Below are 19,451 nucleotides of genomic sequence, written 5' to 3' on the forward strand. Positions count from 1 at the left end.
GGTGGGTGAATTAACAGGATGATAATGAAGTGGTGGGTGAATTAACAGGAGGATAATGAGGTGGTGGGTGAATTAACATGAAGATAATAAAGTGGTGGGTGAATTAACAGGAGGATAATGAAGTGGTGGGTGAATTAACAGGAGGATAATGAAGTGGTGGGTGAATTAACAGGAGGATAATGAAGTGGTGGGTGAATTAACATGAAGATAATGAAGTGGTGGGTGAATTAACAGGAGGATAATGAAGTGGTGGGTGAATTAACAGGAAGATAATGAAGTGGTGGGTGAATTAACAGGAAGATAATGAAGTGGTGGGTGAATTAACAGGAAGATAATGAAGTGGTGGGTGAATTAACAGGAAGATAATGAGGTAATGGGTGAATTAACAGGAAGATAATGAAGTGGTGGGTGAATTAACAGGAAGATAATGAGGTGATGGGTGAATTAACATGAAGATAATGAAGTGGTGGGTGAATTAACATGAAGATAATGAAGTGGTGGGTGAATTAACATGAAGATAATGAAGTGGTGGGTGAATTAACATGAAGATAATGAAGTGGTGGGTGAATTAACATGAAGATAATGAAGTGGTGGGTGAATTAACAGGAAGATAATGAAGTGGTGGTTGAATTAACAGGAAGATAATGAAGTGGTGGGTGAATTAACAGGAAGATAATTAAGTGGTGGGCGAATTAACAGGAAGATAATGAGGTGGTGGGTGAATTAACAGGAATATAATGAGGTGATGGGTGAATTAACATGAAGATAATGAGGTGGTGGGTGAATTAACAGGAAGATAATGAAGTGGTGGGTGAATTAACAGGAAGATAATGAAGTGGTGGGTGAATTAACAGGAAGATAATGAAGTGGTGGGTGAATTAACAGGAAGATAATGAGGTGGTGGGTGAATTAACAGGAAGATAATGAAGTGGTGGGTGAATTAACAGGAAGATAATGAGGTGGTGGGTGAATTAACAGGAAGATAATGAAGTGGTGGGTGAATTAACAGGAAGATAATGAGGTGGTGGGTGAATTAACAGGAAGATAATGAAGTGGTGGGTGAATTAGCAAAAGGTTGTGGAGGCTTCGTTCATGAAGTGTGTGTCTCTGTGTGTGTGTGTGTGTGTGTGTGTGTGTGTGTGTGTGTGTGTGTGTGTGTGTGTGTGTGTGTGTGTGCAGTAATGCATATGCGTACAGTCTGTGTATGTGTGTGTATGTTTGGAGAGCCCGGTGACAATGCTGACATGTCTGTTTCTTGACGCTGCATGCATCACCCCAGACAACTCATCCATAGTAGAGTAGGAGACGAATGTTTGTCACACCTACAGAGAGACATCACTAATGCTGCCAGGCCACTTCATTAAACAACACATATATTACACTATCTTCAATATACAACATATATTACACTATCTTCAATATACAACACATATATTACACTATCTTCAATATACAACATATATTACACTATCTTCAATATACAACATATATTACACTATCTTCATTATACAACATATATTACACTATCTTCATTAAACAACATATATTACATTATCTTCATTATACAACACATATATTACACTATCTTCATTATACAACATATATTACACTATCTTCATTATACACCATATATTACACTATCTTCAATATACAACACATATATTACACTATCTTCAATATACAACATATATTACACTATCTTCAATATACAACATATATTACACTATCTTCATTATACAACATATATTACACTATCTTCATTATACAACATATATTACATTATCTTCATTAAACCACATACATTACACTATCTTCAATATACAACATATATTACACTATCTTCATTATACAACATATATTACACTATCTTCATTAAACAACATATATTACATTATCTTCATTAAACAACATACATTACACTATCTTCAATATACAACATATATTACACTATCTTCATTAAACAACATATGTTACATTATCTTCATTATACAACATATATTACACTATCTTCAATATACAACATACATTACACTATCTTCAATATACAACATATATTACACTGTCTTCATTATACAACATTGAATTCCTTACAATCAATTGCCGACCGCAGTATCTACCAAGAGAATTCTCTTCGATCATAATCACAGTTGTGTATATCCCCCCCCAAGCAGACACATCGACGGCCCTGAAAGAACTTCATTGGACTCTATGTAAACTGGAAACCACATATCCTGAGGCTGCATTTATTGTAGCTGGGGATTTGAACAAGGCTAATCTGAAAACAAGGCTCCCTAAATTCCATTAGCATATTGATTGCGTGACCCGGCTGGATCATTGTTATTCTAACTTCCGCGACGCATATAAGGCACTCCCCCGCCCTCCTTTCGGGAAATCTGACCACGACTCCATTTTGTTGCTCCCAGCATATAGACAGAAACTAAAACAGGAAGCGCCTGTGCTCAGGTCTGTTCAACGCTGGTCCGACCAATCTGATTCCACACTTCAAGATTGCTTCGATCACGTGGACTGGGATATGTTCCGCATAGCGTCGAACAATAACATTGATGAATACGCTGAATCGGTGAGCGAGTTCAATAGCAAGTGCATTGGTGATGTTTTACCCACAGCGTCTATTAAGTTCCTCGGCGTACACATCACAGACAAACTGAAATTGTTCACCTACACAGACAGCGTTGTGAAGAAGGCGCAGCAGCGCCTCTTCAACCTCAGGAGGCTGAAGAAATTCGGCTTGTCACCAAAAACACTCACAAACTTTTACAGATGCACAATCGAGAGCATCCTGTCGGGCTGTATCACTGCCTGGTACGGCAACTGCTTCGCCCACAACCGTAAGGCTCTCCAGAGGGTAGTGAGGTCTGCACAACGCATCACCGGGGGCAAACTACCTGCCCTCCAGGACACCTACACCACCCGATGTCACAGGAAGGCCAAAAAGATCATCGAGGACAACAACCACCCGAGCCACTGCCTGTTCACCCCGCTATCATCCAGAAGGCGAGGTCAGTACAGGTGCATCAAAGCAGGGACCGAGAGACTGAAAAACCGCTTCTATCTCAAGGCCATCAGACTGTTAAACAGCCATCACTAACATTAAGTGGCTGCTGCCAACATACTGAATCAAATCTCCAGCCACTTTAATAATGAAAAATGTATGTAATAAATGTATCACTAGCCACTTTAAATGATGCCACTTTATATAAAGTTTATATACCCTACATTACTCATCTCATATGTATATACTGTACCATCTACTGCATCTTGCTTATGCCGTTCGACCATCGCTCATCATATATTTTTATGTACATATTCTTATTAATTCCTTTACCTTTGTGTGTTTAAGGTAGTTGTTGTGAATTTGTTAGGTTAGATTACTTGTTAGATATTTCTGCACGGTCGGAACTAGAAGCACAAGCCTTTCACTACACTTGCATTAACATCTGCTAACCATGTGTATGTGACAAATAACATTTGATTTGATTTGATTTATATTACACTCAGTTCTTTGCTTCTTTCAGATGTGAATTATTTTGAGCGTGGGTATTTTTGTAAGTCTATCCAAATTTTACCATGGACAAGTGTGTGGTTATATGCAGGTCTGAAAAAACACAGACGCGCACACACACTTATACTTACACGCACACACACACACACGCACACACACGCGCGCACGCACGCATGCACGCAAACACATGCACACACACATTTTAGATGGTAGTTGGTCATTTCTAAAGGATATCAGAGAGTGAGGAGAGAGGGAGGAGAGCAGGAGGAGAGAGTGAGGAGAGAGGGAGGAGAAAGGGAGGAGAGAGGGAGGAGAGCAGGAGGAGAGAGTGAGGAGAGAGGGAGGAGAAAGGGAGGAGAGAGGGAGGAGAGCAGGAGGAGAGAGTGAGGAGAGAGGGAGGAGAAAGGGAGGAGAGAGGGAGGAGAGAGTGAAGAGAGAGTGAGGAGAGAGGGAGGAGAAGGGAGGAGAGAGGGAGGAGAGGGAGGAGAGAGGGAGGAGAGAGGAAGGAGAGAGGGAGGAGAGAGTGGGGAGAGAGGGAGGAGAGAGTGAGGAGAGAGGAAAGGGTGAGTGATGAGAGAGTGAGGAGAGAGGAGAGAGGGAGGAGAGAGTGAGGAGAGAGTGAGGAGAGCATGAGGAGAGAGGAAAGGGAGAGTGATGAGAGAGTGAGGAGAGAGGAGAAAGGGAGGAGAGAGGGTGGAGAGAGGGAGGAGAGAGTGAGGAGAGAGGGAGAAGAGAGGGAGGAGAGAGGGAGGAGAGAGGGAGGAGTGAGTAATGAGAGAGGGAGGAGAGAGGGAAGAGAAAGGGAGGAGAGAGAAGGGGAGAGGGAGTAGAGAGTGAGGAGAGAGGGTGGAGAGAGTGAGGAGAGAGTGAGGAGAGAGGGGGGAGTAAGGGAGGAGAGAGGGAGGAGAGGGAGGAGAGAGGGAGGAGAGAGGAAGGAGAGAGGAAGGAGAGAGTGAGGAGAGAGTGAGGAGAGAGTGAGGAGAGAGGGAGGAGAGAGGGAGGAGAGAGGGAGGAGAGAGGGAGGAGAGAATGAGGAGAAAGGAAGGAGAGAGGGAGGAGAGAGGAAGGAGAGAGGAAGGAGAGAGGAAGGAGAGAGGAAGGAGAGAGTGAGGAGAGAGTGAGGAGAGAGGGAGGAGAAAGTGAGGAGAGAGGGAGGAGAGAGTGAAGAGAGAGTGAGGAGAGGAGAGAGTGAAGAGAGAGTGAGGAGAGGAGGAGAGCAGGAGGAGAGAGTGAGGAGAGAGGGAGGAGAAAGGGAGGAGAGAGGGAGGAGAGAGTGAAGAGAGAGTGAGGAGAGAGGGAGGAGAAGGGAGGAGAGAGGGAGGAGAGGGAGGAGAGAGGAAGGAGAGAGGGAGGAGAGAGTGAGGAGAGAGGAAAGGGTGAGTGATGAGAGAGTGAGGAGAGAGGAGAGAGGGAGGAGAGAGTGAAGAGAGAGTGAGGAGAGCATGAGGAGAGAGGAAAGGGAGAGTGAGGAGAGAGTGAGGAGAGAGGAGAAAGGGAGGAGAGAGGGTGGAGAGAGGGAGGAGAGAGTGAGGAGAGAGGGAGGAGAGAGTGAGGAGAGAGGGAGGAGAAAGGGAGGAGAGAATGAGGAGAAAGGAAGGAGAGAGGGAGGAGAGAGGAAGGAGAGAGGAAGGAGAGAGGAAGGAGAGAGTGAGGAGAGAGTGAGGAGAGAGGGAGGAGGAAGTGAGGAGAGAGGGAGGAGAGAGTGAAGAGAGAGTGAGGAGAGGAGAGAGTGAAGAGAGAGTGAGGAGAGGAGGAGAGCAGGAGGAGAGAGTGAGGAGAGAGGGAGGAGAAAGGGAGGAGAAAGGGAGGAGAGAGTGAAGAGAGAGTGAGGAGAGAGGGAGGAGAAGGGAGGAGAGAAGGAGGAGAGGGAGGAGAGAGGGAGGAGAGAGGAAGGAGAGAGGGAGGAGAGAGTGGGGAGAGAGGGAGGAGAGAGTGAGGAGAGAGGAAAGGGTGAGTGATGAGAGAGTGAGGAGAGAGGAGAGAGGGAGGAGAGAGTGAGGAGAGAGTGAGGAGAGCATGAGGAGAGAGGAAAGGGAGAGTAATGAGAGAGTGAGGAGAGAGGAGAAAGGGAGGAGAGAGGGTGAAGAGAGGGAGGAGAGAGGGAGGAGAGAGGGAGGAGAGAGGGAGGAGAGAGGGAGGAGAGATGGAGGAGTGAGTAATGAGAGAGGGAGGAGAGAGGGAAGAGAAAGGGAGGAGAGAGAAGGGGAGAGGGAGTAGAGAGTGAGGAGAGAGTGAGGAGAGAGGGAGGAGAGAGTGAGGAGAGAGGGGGGAGAAAGGGAGGAGAGAGGGAGGAGAGGGAGGAGAGAGGGAGGAGAGAGGAAGGAGAGAGGAAGGAGAGAGTGAGGAGAGAGTGGGGAGAGAGGGAGGAGAGAGGGAGGAGAGAGGGAGGAGAGGGAGTAGAGAGTGAGGAGAGAGTGAGGAGAGAGGGAGGAGAGAGTGAGGAGAGAGGGGGGAGAAAGGGAGGAGAGAGGGAGGAGAGGGAGGAGAGAGGGAGGAGAGAGGAAGGAGAGAGGAAGGAGAGAGTGAGGAGAGAGTGGGGAGAGAGGGAGGAGAGAGGGAGGAGAGAGGGAGGAGAGAATGAGGAGAAAGGAAGGAGAGAGGGAGGGAGGAGAGAGGAAGGATAGAGGAAGGAGAGAGGGAGGAGAGAGTGAGGAGAGAGTGAGGAGAGAGGGAGGAGAAAGTGAGGAGAGAGGGAGGAGAGAGTGAAGAGAGAGTGAGGAGAGGAGAGAGTGAAGAGAGAGTGAGGAGAGGAGGAGAGCAGGAGGAGAGAGTGAGGAGAGAGGGAGGAGAAAGGGAGGAGAGAGGGAGGAGAGAGTGAAGAGAGAGTGAGGAGAGAGGGAGGAGAAGGGAGGAGAGAGGGACGAGAGGGAGGAGAGAGGGAGGAGAGAGGAAGGAGAGAGGGAGGAGAGAGTGGGGAGAGAGGGAGGAGAGAGTGAGGAGAGAGGAAAGGGTGAGTGATGAGAGAGTGAGGAGAGAGGAGAGAGGGAGGAGAGAGTGAGGAGAGAGTGAGAAGAGCATGAGGAGAGAGGAAAGGGAGAGTGATGAGAGAGTGAGGAGAGAGGAGAAAGGGAGGAGAGAGGGTGGAGAGAGGGAGGAGAGAGTGAGGAGAGAGGGAGGAGAGAGGGAGGAGAGAGGGAGGAGAGAGGGAGGAGTGAGTAATGAGAGAGGGAGGAGAGAGGGAAGAGACAGGGAGGAGAGAGAAGGGGAGAGGGAGTAGAGAGTGAGGAGAGAGGGGGGAGAAAGGGAGGAGAGAGGGAGGAGAGGGAGGAGAGAGGGAGGAGAGAGGAAGGAGAGAGGAAGGAGAGAGTGAGGAGAGAGTGAGGAGAGAGTGGGGAGAGAGGGAGGAGAGAGGGAGGAGAGAGGGAGGAGAGAGGGAGGAGAGAATGAGGAGAAAGGAAGGAGAGAGGGAGAAGAGAGGAAGGAGAGAGGAAGGAGAGAGGAAGGAGAGAGTGAGGAGAGAGTGAGGAGAGAGGGAGGAGAAAGTGAGGAGAGAGTGAGGAGAGAGTGAGGATAGAGGGAGGAGAGCATGAGGAGAGAGGAAAGGGAGAGTGATGAGAGAGTAAGGAGAGAGGAGAGAGGGAGGAGAGAGTGAGGAGAGAGGGAGACTTTGTCAAATGAGGAGTCTTGGAGAACCACGGTGCTTAGTAGGCCACCAAGGGTCTCCCAGAGGGTCTCCCTCTGTTTCCATCTGCAGCATGGCTAACTTTACCACTCTTAACCCTTTCTCTCCCTCTGTTTCCATCTGCAGCATGGCTAACTTTACCACTCTTAACCCTGTCTCTCCCTCTGTTTCCATCTGCAGCATGGCTAACTTTACCGCTCTTAACCCTGTCTCTTTCTCTGTTTCCATCTGTAGCACGGCTAACTTTACCACTCTTAACCCTGTCTCTCCCTATGTTTCAATCTGTAGCATGGCTAACTTTACCACTCTTAACTCTGTTTCTCTGTCTGTTTCCATCTGTAGCATGGCTAACTTTACCACTCTTAACCCTGATTCTCCCTCTGTCTCCATCTGCAGCATGGCTAACTTTACCAATCTTAACCCTGTCTCTCCCTCTGTGTCCATCTGTAGCATGGCTAACTTTACCACTCTTAACCCTGTCTCTCCCTCTGTTTCCATCTGCAGCATGGCTAACTTTACCACTATTAACCCTGATTCTCCCTCTGTCTCCATCTGCAGCATGGCTAACTTTACCAATCTTAACCCTGTCTCTCCCTCTGTGTCCATCTGTAGCATGGCTAACTTTACCACTCTTAACCCTGTCTCTCCCTCTGTTTCCATCTGCAGCATGGCTAACTTTACCACTCTTAACCCTGTCTCTCCCTCTGTTTCCATCTGCAGCATGGCTAACTTTACCACTATTAACCCTGTCTCTCCCTCTGTTTCCATCTGCAGCACGGCTAACTTTACCACTCTTAACCCTGTCTCTCCCTCTGTTTCCATCTGCAGCACTGCTAACTTTACCACTCTTAACCCTGTCTCTCCCTCTGTTTCCATCTGCAGCACTGCTAACTTTACCACTCTTAACCCTGTCTCTCCCTCTGTGTCCATCTGTAGCATGGCTAACTTTACCACTCTTAACCCTGTCTCTCCCTCTGTTTCCATCTGTAGCATGGCAAACTTTACCACTCTTAACCCTGTCTCTCCCTCTGTTTCCATCTGCAGCATGGCTAACTTTAGCACTCTTAACCCAGTCTCTCCCTCTGTTTCCATCTGTAGCACGGCTAACTTTACCACTCTTAACCCTGTCTCTCCCTTTGTTTCCATCTGTAGCACGGCTAACTTTACCACTCTTAACCCTGTCTCTCCCTCTGTCTCCATCTGCAGCATGGCTAACTTTACCACTCTTAACCCTGTCTCTCCCTCTGTTTCCATCTGCAGCACGGCTAACTTTACCACTCTTAACCCTGTCTCTCCCTCTGTTTCCATCTGAGCATGGCTAACTTTACAACTCTTAACCCTTTCTCTCCCTCTGTTTCCATCTGCAGCATGGCTAACTTTACCACTCTTAACCCTGTCTCTCCCTCTGTGTCCATCTGTAGCATGGCTACCTTTACCACTCTTAACCCTGTCTCTCCCTCTGTTTCCATCTGCAGCATGGCTAACTTTACCACTCTTAACCCTGTCTCTACCTCTGTTTCCATCTGCAGCACGGCTAACTTTACCACTCTTAACCCTGTCTCTCCCTCTGTTTCCATCTGCAGCATGGCTAACTTTACAACTCTTAACCCTTTCTCTCCCTCTGTTTCCATCTGCAGCATGGCTAACTTTACCACTCTTAACCCTGTCTCTCCCTCTGTTTCCATCTGCAGCATGGCTAACTTTACCACTATTAACCCTGTCTCTCCCTCTGTTTCCATCTGCAGCACGGCTAACTTTACCACTCTTGACCCTGTCTCTCCCTCTGTTTCCATCTGCAGCACTGCTAACTTTACCACTCTTAACCCTGTCTCTCCCTCTGTTTCCATCTGTAGCATGGCTAACTTTACCACTCTTAACCCTGTCTCTCCCTCTGTTTCCATCTGCAGCACGGCTAACTTTACCACTCTTAACCCTGTCTCTCCCTCTATTTCCATCTGTAGCATGGCTAACTTTACAACTCTTAACCCTGTCTCTCCCTCTGTTTCCATCTGTAGCATGGCTAACTTTACCACTCTTAACCCTGTCTCTCCCTCTCTTTCCATCTGTAGCACGGCTAACTACCACTCTTAACCCTGTCTCTCCCTCTGTTTCCATCTGCATCATGGCTAACTTTACCACTCTTAACCCTGTCTCTCCCTTTGTTTCCATCTGCAGCATGGCTAACTTTAGCTATATGGAACGAGAGAATGACTGCTTCTGAGGGAAAACACAGGCTGTGTTCCAAACGTCACCTTGTTCCCTAAATAACGTGGTCCCTTTGACCAGGGCCGATAGGACAGGAGTAGTGCACTAGATGGGGAATAGGGTGCTGTTTGGGGAGCATCCATGGACACATCGCACCTTAAGAAAACACATAGCCTTTCTACAGAGCTGGGTTGCTATACTTAAACACAGACACAAACGTGCACACACACACACTCAGATATATCCGCATGCAGCCACACACACACTCAGATATATCCGCATGCAGCCACACACAGACTTTTGGTCTACTGGGCTGTCTCTCTGGACTGTCGTTTTGACCTTCGACCTGTCTGTGGATGGGCTGGGGGGGGGGGGGCAACTAAAGCATCTTTTCATCCTACATCTTTCACTCCAAACTGTCCTCAGATAACCTCAGCGGAGGAGAATGTCCATCCTACAGGTCTGTGTAAGTCTAAACGCTAGCTAGACTACTGCCCTCAGTCTCTAATAGATATGGGTCTTCAGAGATACACAGCAAATAGATTAGACCTGAATGAATGAATCCGCACACCGTAAATGGAAACGTCCGCTACATTAGGTTTCTAGATGAGAGGGGCTATGATTACACACACACACACTCACACACACACACACACACACACACACACACACACACACACACACACACACACACACACACACACACACACACACACACACACACACACACACACACACACACACACACACACACACACACACACACACACACACACACACACACTGTGATTATGCTAGGCGGCAAGGCCAAAGTTGTATGTAGGATATATATATATATATATATATATATATATATACTAATAATAATATATATAATATAATATATATATATATAATATAATATATATATATATACTGTACATATAAACTCAGTATAAAAAGAAACGTCCCTTTTTCAGGACCCTGTCTTTCAAAGATAATTCATAAAAATCCAAATAACTTCACAGATCTTCATTGTAAAGGGTTTAAGCACTGTTTCCCATGCTTGTTCAGTGAACCATAAACAATTAATGAACATGCACCTGTGGAACGGTCGTTAAGACACTAACAGCTTACAGACGGTAGGCAATTAAGGTCACAGTTATGAAAACTTAGGACACGAATGAGGCCTTTCTATTGACTCTGAAAAACACCAAAAGAAAGATACCCAGGGTCCCTGCTCATCTGCGTGAATGTGCCTTAGGCATGCTGCAAGGAGGCATGAGGACTGCAGATGTGGCCAGGGCAATACATTACAATGTCCATGTCGCCTATGGGCACAAACCCACCGTCGCTGGACAAGACAGGAATGTTAAAAAGTGCTCATCACTGATGAGTCTGGATTTTGTCTCACCGGGGGTGATGGTCGGACTCGTGATTATCGTCAAAGGAATGAGCGTTACACCGAGGCCTGTACTCTGGAGCGGGATCAATTTGGAGGTGGAGGGTCCGTCATGGTCTGGGGCGGTGTGTCACAGCATCATCGGACTGAGCTTGTTGTCATTGCGGGCAATCTCAACACTGTGCGTTACAGGGAAGACATCCTCCTCCCTCATGTTACCCTTCCTTCAGGCTCATCCTGACATGACCCTCCAGCATGACAATGCCACCAGCCATACTGCTTGTTCTGTGTGTGATTTCCTGCTAGACAGGAATGTCAGTGCTCTGCCATGGCCTGCGAAGAGCCCAGATCTCAATCCCGTTGAGCACATCTGGGACCTGTTGGATCAGAGGGTGAGGGCTAGGGCCATTCCCCTCAGAAATGTCCAGCCAGGAACTTGCAGGTGCCTTGGTGGAAGAGTGGGGTAACAACTCACAGCAAGAACTGGCGAATCTGGTGCAGTCCATGAGGAGGAGATGCACTGCAGTACTTAATGCATCTGGTGGCCACACCAGATAGTGACTGTTACTTTTGATTTTGACTTTGTTCAGGGACGCATTATCCATTTATGTTAGTCACATATCTGTGGAACTTGTTCAGTTTATGTCTCAGTTGTTGAATCTTGTTATGTTCATACAAATATGTACACATGTTATGTTTGCTGAAAATAAACACAGTTGACAGTGAGAGGACGTGCATTTGAGACAGAGCCTATAATTATGCAGGTGGCTGGGGCTGTAGATCTAGTCTAGATACAAAGGCTGTGTGTGTGTGTGTGTGTGTGTGTGTGTGTGTGTGTGTGTGTGTGTGTGTGTGTGTGTGTGTGTGTGTGTGTGTGTGTGTGTGTGTGTGTGTGTGTGTGTGTGTGTGTGTGTGTGTGTGTGTGTGTGTGTGTGTGTGTGTGTGTGTGTGTGTGTGTGAATGTCCCAGGTGGTTTAGTCCTCTCTGTTTGATCAAAGGTGATACGATACACCTGTTCACTGCAGCAATATCACCAATGCATACACATATCAACACACACACAATACTGACACACACAATACTGACACACTATGTGTTATTGATTCCTGTGTCTAGTCGAGCAGGCGCTGGTTCCTGGAGGACATTATGACACAGGGCAGCCCTGAAGCATTGATCAATGGGAGAGAAGAGACTGAATGAAGTCCTGCAGGCCGTGTGTGTGTGTGTGTGTGTGTGTGTGTGTGTGTGTGTGTGTGTGTGTGTGTGTGTGTGTGTGCGTGCGTGCGTGTGTGTGTCTACATTTAGTATGTGAAAACTATATGTTAAGAGGTTTCCGGACCAGATCAGCTGATTCATTATCTTTAACCAGAGAACACACACACACACGCACACACACACACACACACACACACACACACACACACACACACACACACACACACACACACACACACACACACACACACACACACACACACACCACAAACAAAAACACACACACACACACACACACACACACAAACACACTAACACACAGACATGCACATAAATACAAATACAAATACACAAACTCACGCACACACAAACACACCCCATTGCCAGGGGTGCATCACCTCATTAAGGCCAGACAAATATTAAATTAGCCATCATAATGAGAGACATAAACTACAGACAGCATCAATGAACACATTAACAAGGTTTGGAGTCTCGTCTCAAATCCAGGCCTTGAGGTCTGCAGCATTGAATTGAATTGAGTAAACTTTATCAATCCCACAAGAGGCAATTAGATCACAAGAGGCAATTAGATCACAAGATGTAATTCGATTACCAGCAAGACACATAAGGAAACAAACAACACTTGCATACACTGAGAGGACACAGACAGGACACTAACAGGACAATGACAGGACAATGACAGGACACAGACAGGACACTAACAGGACACAGACAGGACACTGAGAGGACACAGACAGGACAATGACAGGACACAGACAGGACACTAACAGGACACAGACAGGACACTGAGAGGACACAGACAGGACAATGACAGGACACAGACAGGACACTGACAGGACACAGACAGGACACTGAGAGGACACAGACAGGACAATGACAGGACACAGACAGGACACTGAGAGGACACAGACAGGACAATGACAGGACACAGACAGGACACTGACAGGACACTGACAGGACACAGACAGGATACAGACAGGACAATGACAGGACACAGACAGGACAATGGCAGGACACAGACAGGACACAGACAGGACACAGACAGGACACAGACAGGACACAGACAGGACAATGAGAGGACACAGACAGGACAATGACAGGACACAGACAGGACACAGACGGGACACAGACAGGACACTAACAGGACAATGACAGGACACAGACAGGACAATGACAGGACACAGACAGGACACAGACAGGAAAATGACAGAACACAGACAGGACAATGACAGGACAGGGACAGGACACAGACAGGACACTAACAGGACAATGACAGGACACAGACAGGACACAGACAGGACACAGACAGGACACTAACAGGACACAGACAGGACACTGACAGGACAATGACAGGACACAGACAGGACAATGACAGGACACAGACAGGACAATGACAGGACACGGACAGGACACAGACAGGACACTAACAGGACAATGACAGGACACAGACAGGACACAGACAGGACACTAACAGGACACCGATAGAACACTAACAGGACAATGACAGGACACAGACAGGACAATGACAGGACACAGACAGGACACAGACAGGAAAATTACAGAACACTGACAGAACACTGACAGGACAATGACAGGACACAGACAGGACACAGACAGGACACTAACAGGACAATGACAGGACAATGACAGGACACAGACAGAACACAGACAGAACACAGACAGGACACTGACAGGACATTGACAGGACACAGACAGGACACAGACAGGACACAGACAGGACAATGACAGGACACAGACAGGACACTGACAGGGCACTGACAGGACACAGACAGGATACAGACAGGACAATGACAGGACACAGACAGGACAATGGCAGGACACAGACAGGACACAGACAGGACACAGACAGGACACAGACAGGACAATGACAGGACACAGACAGGACACAGACAGGACAATGACAGGACACAGACAGGACAATGACAGGACACAGACAGGACACAGACAGGACACAGACAGGACACAGACAGGACAATGACAGGACACGGACAGGACACAGACAGGACACTGACAGGACACAGACAGGACACAGACAGGACACAGACAGGACACTAACAGGACACAGACAAGACACTGACAGGACACTGACAGGACACTGACAGGACACAGACAGGATACAGACAGGACAATGACAGGACACAGACAGGACAATGGCAGGACACAGACAGGACACAGGCAGGACACAGACAGGACACAGACAGGACAATGACAGGACACAAACAGGACACAGACAGGACAATGACAGGACACAGACAGGACACAGACAGGACACAGACAGGACACTAACAGGACAATGACAGGACACAGACAGGACAATGACAGGACACAGACAGGACACAGACAGGGAAATGACAGAACACAGACAGGACAATGACAGGACACGGACAGGACACAGACAGGACACTAACAGGACAATGACAGGACACAGACAGGACACAGACAGGACACTAACAGGACACAGACAGGACACTGACAGGACACTGACAGGACACTGACAGGACACTGACAGGACACAGACAGGATAGAGACAGGACACAGACAGGACAATGGCAGGACACAGACAGGACACAGACAGGACACAGACAGGACACAGACAGGACACAGACAGGACACAGACAGGACACTAACAGGACAATGACAGGACACAGACAGGACAATGACAGGACACCGATAGGACACTAACAGGACAATGAAAGGACACAGACAGGACAATGACAGGACACAGACAGGACACAGACAGGACAATGACAGGACACAGACAGGACACAGACAGGACAATGACAGGACACAGACAGGACACAGACAGGACACAGACAGGACACTAACAGGACAATGACAGGACACAGACAGGACAATGACAGGACACAGACAGGACACAGACAGGGAAATGACAGAACACAGACAGGACAATGACAGGACACGGACAGGACACAGACAGGACACTAACAGGACAATGACAGGACACAGACAGGACACAGACAGGACACTAACAGGACACAGACAGGACACTGACAGGACACTGACAGGACACTGACAGGACACAGACAGGATAGAGACAGGACAATGACAGGACACAGACAGGACAATGGCAGGACACAGACAGGACACAGACAGGACACAGACAGGACACAGACAGGACAATGAAGGACACAGACAGGACACAGACAGGACAATGACAGGACACAGACAGGACACAGACAGGACACAGACAGGACACAGACAGGACACTAACAGGACAATGACAGGACACAGACAGGACAATGACAGGACACCGATAGGACACTAACAGGACAATGAAAGGACACAGACAGGACAATGACAGGACACAGACAGGACACAGACAGGAAAATTACAGAACACTGACAGAACACTGACAGGACAATGACAAGACACAGACAGGACACAGACAGGACAATGACAGGACAATGACAGGACACAGACAGAACACAGACAGAACACAGACAGGACACTAACAGGACACTGACAGGACACAGACAGGACACAGACAGGACACTAACAGGACAATGACAGGACACAGACAGGACAATGACAGGACACCGATAGGACACTAACAGGACAATGAAAGGACACAGACAGGACAATGACAGGACACAGACAGGACACAGACAGGAAAATTACAGAACACTGACAGAACACTGACAGGACAATGACAGGACACAGACAGGACACAGACAGGACAATGACAGGACAATGACAGGACACAGACAGAACACAGACAGAACACAGACAGGACACTAACAGGACACTGACAGGACACAGACAGGACACAGACAGGACACTAACAGGACAATGACAGGACACAGACAGGACAATGACAGGACACCGATAGGACACTAACAGGACACAGACAGGATACAGACAGGACAATGACAGGACACAGACAGGACAATGGCAGGACACAGACAGGACACAGACAGGACACAGACAGGACACAGACAGGACAATGACAGGACACAGACAGGACACAGACAGGACAATGACAGGACACAGACAGGACAATGACAGGACACAGACAGGACACAGACAGGAAAATGACAGAACACTGACGGGACAATGACAGGACACGGACAGGACACAGACAGGACACAGACAGGACACTAACAGGACACAGACAAGACACTGACAGGACACTGACAGGACACTGACAGGACACAGACAGGATACAGACAGGACAATGACAGGACACAGACAGGACAATGGCAGGACACAGACAGGACACAGGCAGGACACAGACAGGACACAGACAGGACAATGACAGGACACAGACAGGACACAGACAGGACAATGACAGGACACAGACAGGACACAGACAGGACACAGACAGGACACTAACAGGACAATGACAGGACACAGACAGGACAATGACAGGACACAGACAGGACACAGACAGGGAAATGACAGAACACAGACAGGACAATGACAGGACACGGACAGGACACAGACAGGACACTAACAGGACAATGACAGGACACAGACAGGACACAGACAGGACACTAACAGGACACAGACAGGACACTGACAGGACACTGACAGGACACTGACAGGACACAGACAGGATAGAGACAGGACAATGACAGGACACAGACAGGACAATGGCAGGACACAGACAGGACACAGACAGGACACAGACAGGACACAGACAGGACAATGAAGGACACAGACAGGACACAGACAGGACAATGACAGGACACAGACAGGACACAGACAGGACACTAACAGGACAATGACAGGACACAGACAGGACAATGACAGGACACCGATAGGACACTAACAGGACAATGAAAGGACACAGACAGGACAATGACAGGACACAGACAGGACACAGACAGGAAAATTACAGAACACTGACAGAACACTGACAGGACAATGACAGGACACAGACAGGACACAGACAGGACAATGACAGGACAATGACAGGACACAGACAGAACACAGACAGAACACAGACAGGACACTAACAGGACACTGACAGGACACAGACAGGACACAGACAGGACACAGACAGGACAATGACAGGACACAGACAGGACACTGACAGGACACTGACAGGACACTGACAGGACACAGACAGGATACAGACAGGACAATGACAGGACACAGACAGGACAATGGCAGGACACAGACAGGACACAGACAGGACACAGACAGGACACAGACAGGACACAGACAGGACAATGACAGGACACAGACAGGACACAGACAGGACAATGACAGGACACAGACAGGACACAGACAGGACACAGACAGGACACTAACAGGACAATGACAGGACACAGACAGGACAATGACAGGACACAGACAGGACACAGACAGGAAAATGACAGAACACTGACAGGACACTGACAGGACACTGACAGGACCATGACAGGACACAGACAGGACAATGACAGGACACAGACAGGACAATGACAGGACACGGACAGGACACAGACAGGACACTAACAGGACAATGACAGGACAATGACAGGACACAGACAGGACACTAACAGGACACCGACAGGACACTAACAGGACAATGACAGGACACAGACAGGACAATAACAGGACACAGACAGGACACAGACAGGAAAATGACAGAACACTGACAGAACACTGACAGGACAATGACAGGACACAGACAGGACACAGACAGGACACTAACAGGACAATGACAGGACAATGACAGGACACAGACAGAACTCAGACAGAACACAGACAGGACACTGACAGGACACTGACAGGACACAGACAGGACACAGACAGGACACATACAGGACAATGACAGAACACTGACAGGACACTGACAGGACACTGACAGGACACAGACAGGACACAGACAGGACACAGACAGGACACAGACAGGACACTGACAGGACAAAGACAGGACACAGACAGGACACAGACAGAACACAGAAAGGACACTAACAGGACACTGACAGGACACTGACAGGATACAGACAGGACACTGACAGGACACTGACAGGACACAGACAGGACACAGACAGAACACAGACAGGACACCGACAGGACACTGACAAGACACTGACAGGACACAGAAAGGACACTGACAAGACACCGACAGGACACTGACAGGACACAGACATGACACCGACAGGACACTGACAGGACACTGAAAGGACACTGACAGGACACTGACAGGACACAGACAGGACAATGACAGGACACTGACAAGACAATGACAGGACACGGACAGGACAATGACACTGATGGCAGGTGACTTTTCAAGGCAATTGATTCAATACTAGTTTCCTGTTTTCCCCACTTATCTAACTGATTCAGACTGAAGTGTCTCTGTTAGAGACCGCTCCTCTTTGAGAATTATCATAGTCATAGCAGAGTGACAATATCATGATTTTGACCTGAGAGAGAGAGAGCTGCATATCCTACTACACTGTGACAAATACTCAGATCTAAGAGAATATTTCTATCCCCAAATTATTATTCAATACAAAGAATTTGAACTATAAAAGATGAAGAAAAAATCTAAAATTTATTGGGTGAAAAGCCAAAATGTGCAGTTTTGGCAGCCAAATATGTGTCCTCCTGCAACAACCTGATGGACAGCCAGTGAAAAGTACAAAGAAATGTAGATTATATTTCCCATCTTGTTTTTTCTATTCATACCAGGTCATGTGTCTTCTCAGTCATGTTGTCACTGGTCTACTACCAGGTCATGTGTCTTCTCAGTCATGTTGACACTGGTCTACTACCAGGTCATGTGTCTTCTCAGTCATGTTGACACTGGTCTACTACCAGGTCATGTGTCTTCTCAGTCATGTTGACACTGGTCTACTACCAGGTCATGTGTCTTCTCAGTCATGTTGACACTGGTCTACTACCAGGTCATGTGTCTTCTCAGTCATGTTGACACTGGTCTACTACCAGGTCATGTGTCTTCTCAGTCATGTTGACACTGGTCTACTACCAGGTCATGTGTCTTCTCAGTCATGTTGACACTGGTCTACTACCAGGTCATGTGTCTTCTCAGTCATGTTGACACTGGTCTACTACCAGGTCATGTGTCTTCTCAGTCATGTTGACACTGGTCTACTACCAGGTCATGTGTCTTCTCAGTCATGTTGTCACTGGTCTACTACCAGGTCATGTGTCTTCTCAGTCATGTTGACACTGGTCTACTACCAGGTCATGTGTCTTCTCAGTCATGTTGACACTGGTCTACTACCAGGTCATGTGTCTTCTCAGTCATGTTGTCACTGGTCTACTACCAGGTCATGTGTCTTCTCAGTCATGTTGACACTGGTCTACTACCAGGTCATGTGTCTTCTCAGTCATGTTGAGACTGGTCTACTACCAGGTCATGTGTCTTCTCAGTCATGTTGACACTGGTCTACTACCAGGTCACGTGTCTTCTCAGTCATGTTGACACTGGTCTACTACCAGGTCACGTGTCTTCTCAGTCATGTTGACACTGGTCTACTACC

The sequence above is a fragment of the Salvelinus fontinalis genome, chromosome 5 (genome assembly GCF_029448725.1).
Source record: "Salvelinus fontinalis isolate EN_2023a chromosome 5, ASM2944872v1, whole genome shotgun sequence".
Classification (NCBI taxonomy): domain Eukaryota; kingdom Metazoa; phylum Chordata; class Actinopteri; order Salmoniformes; family Salmonidae; genus Salvelinus; species Salvelinus fontinalis.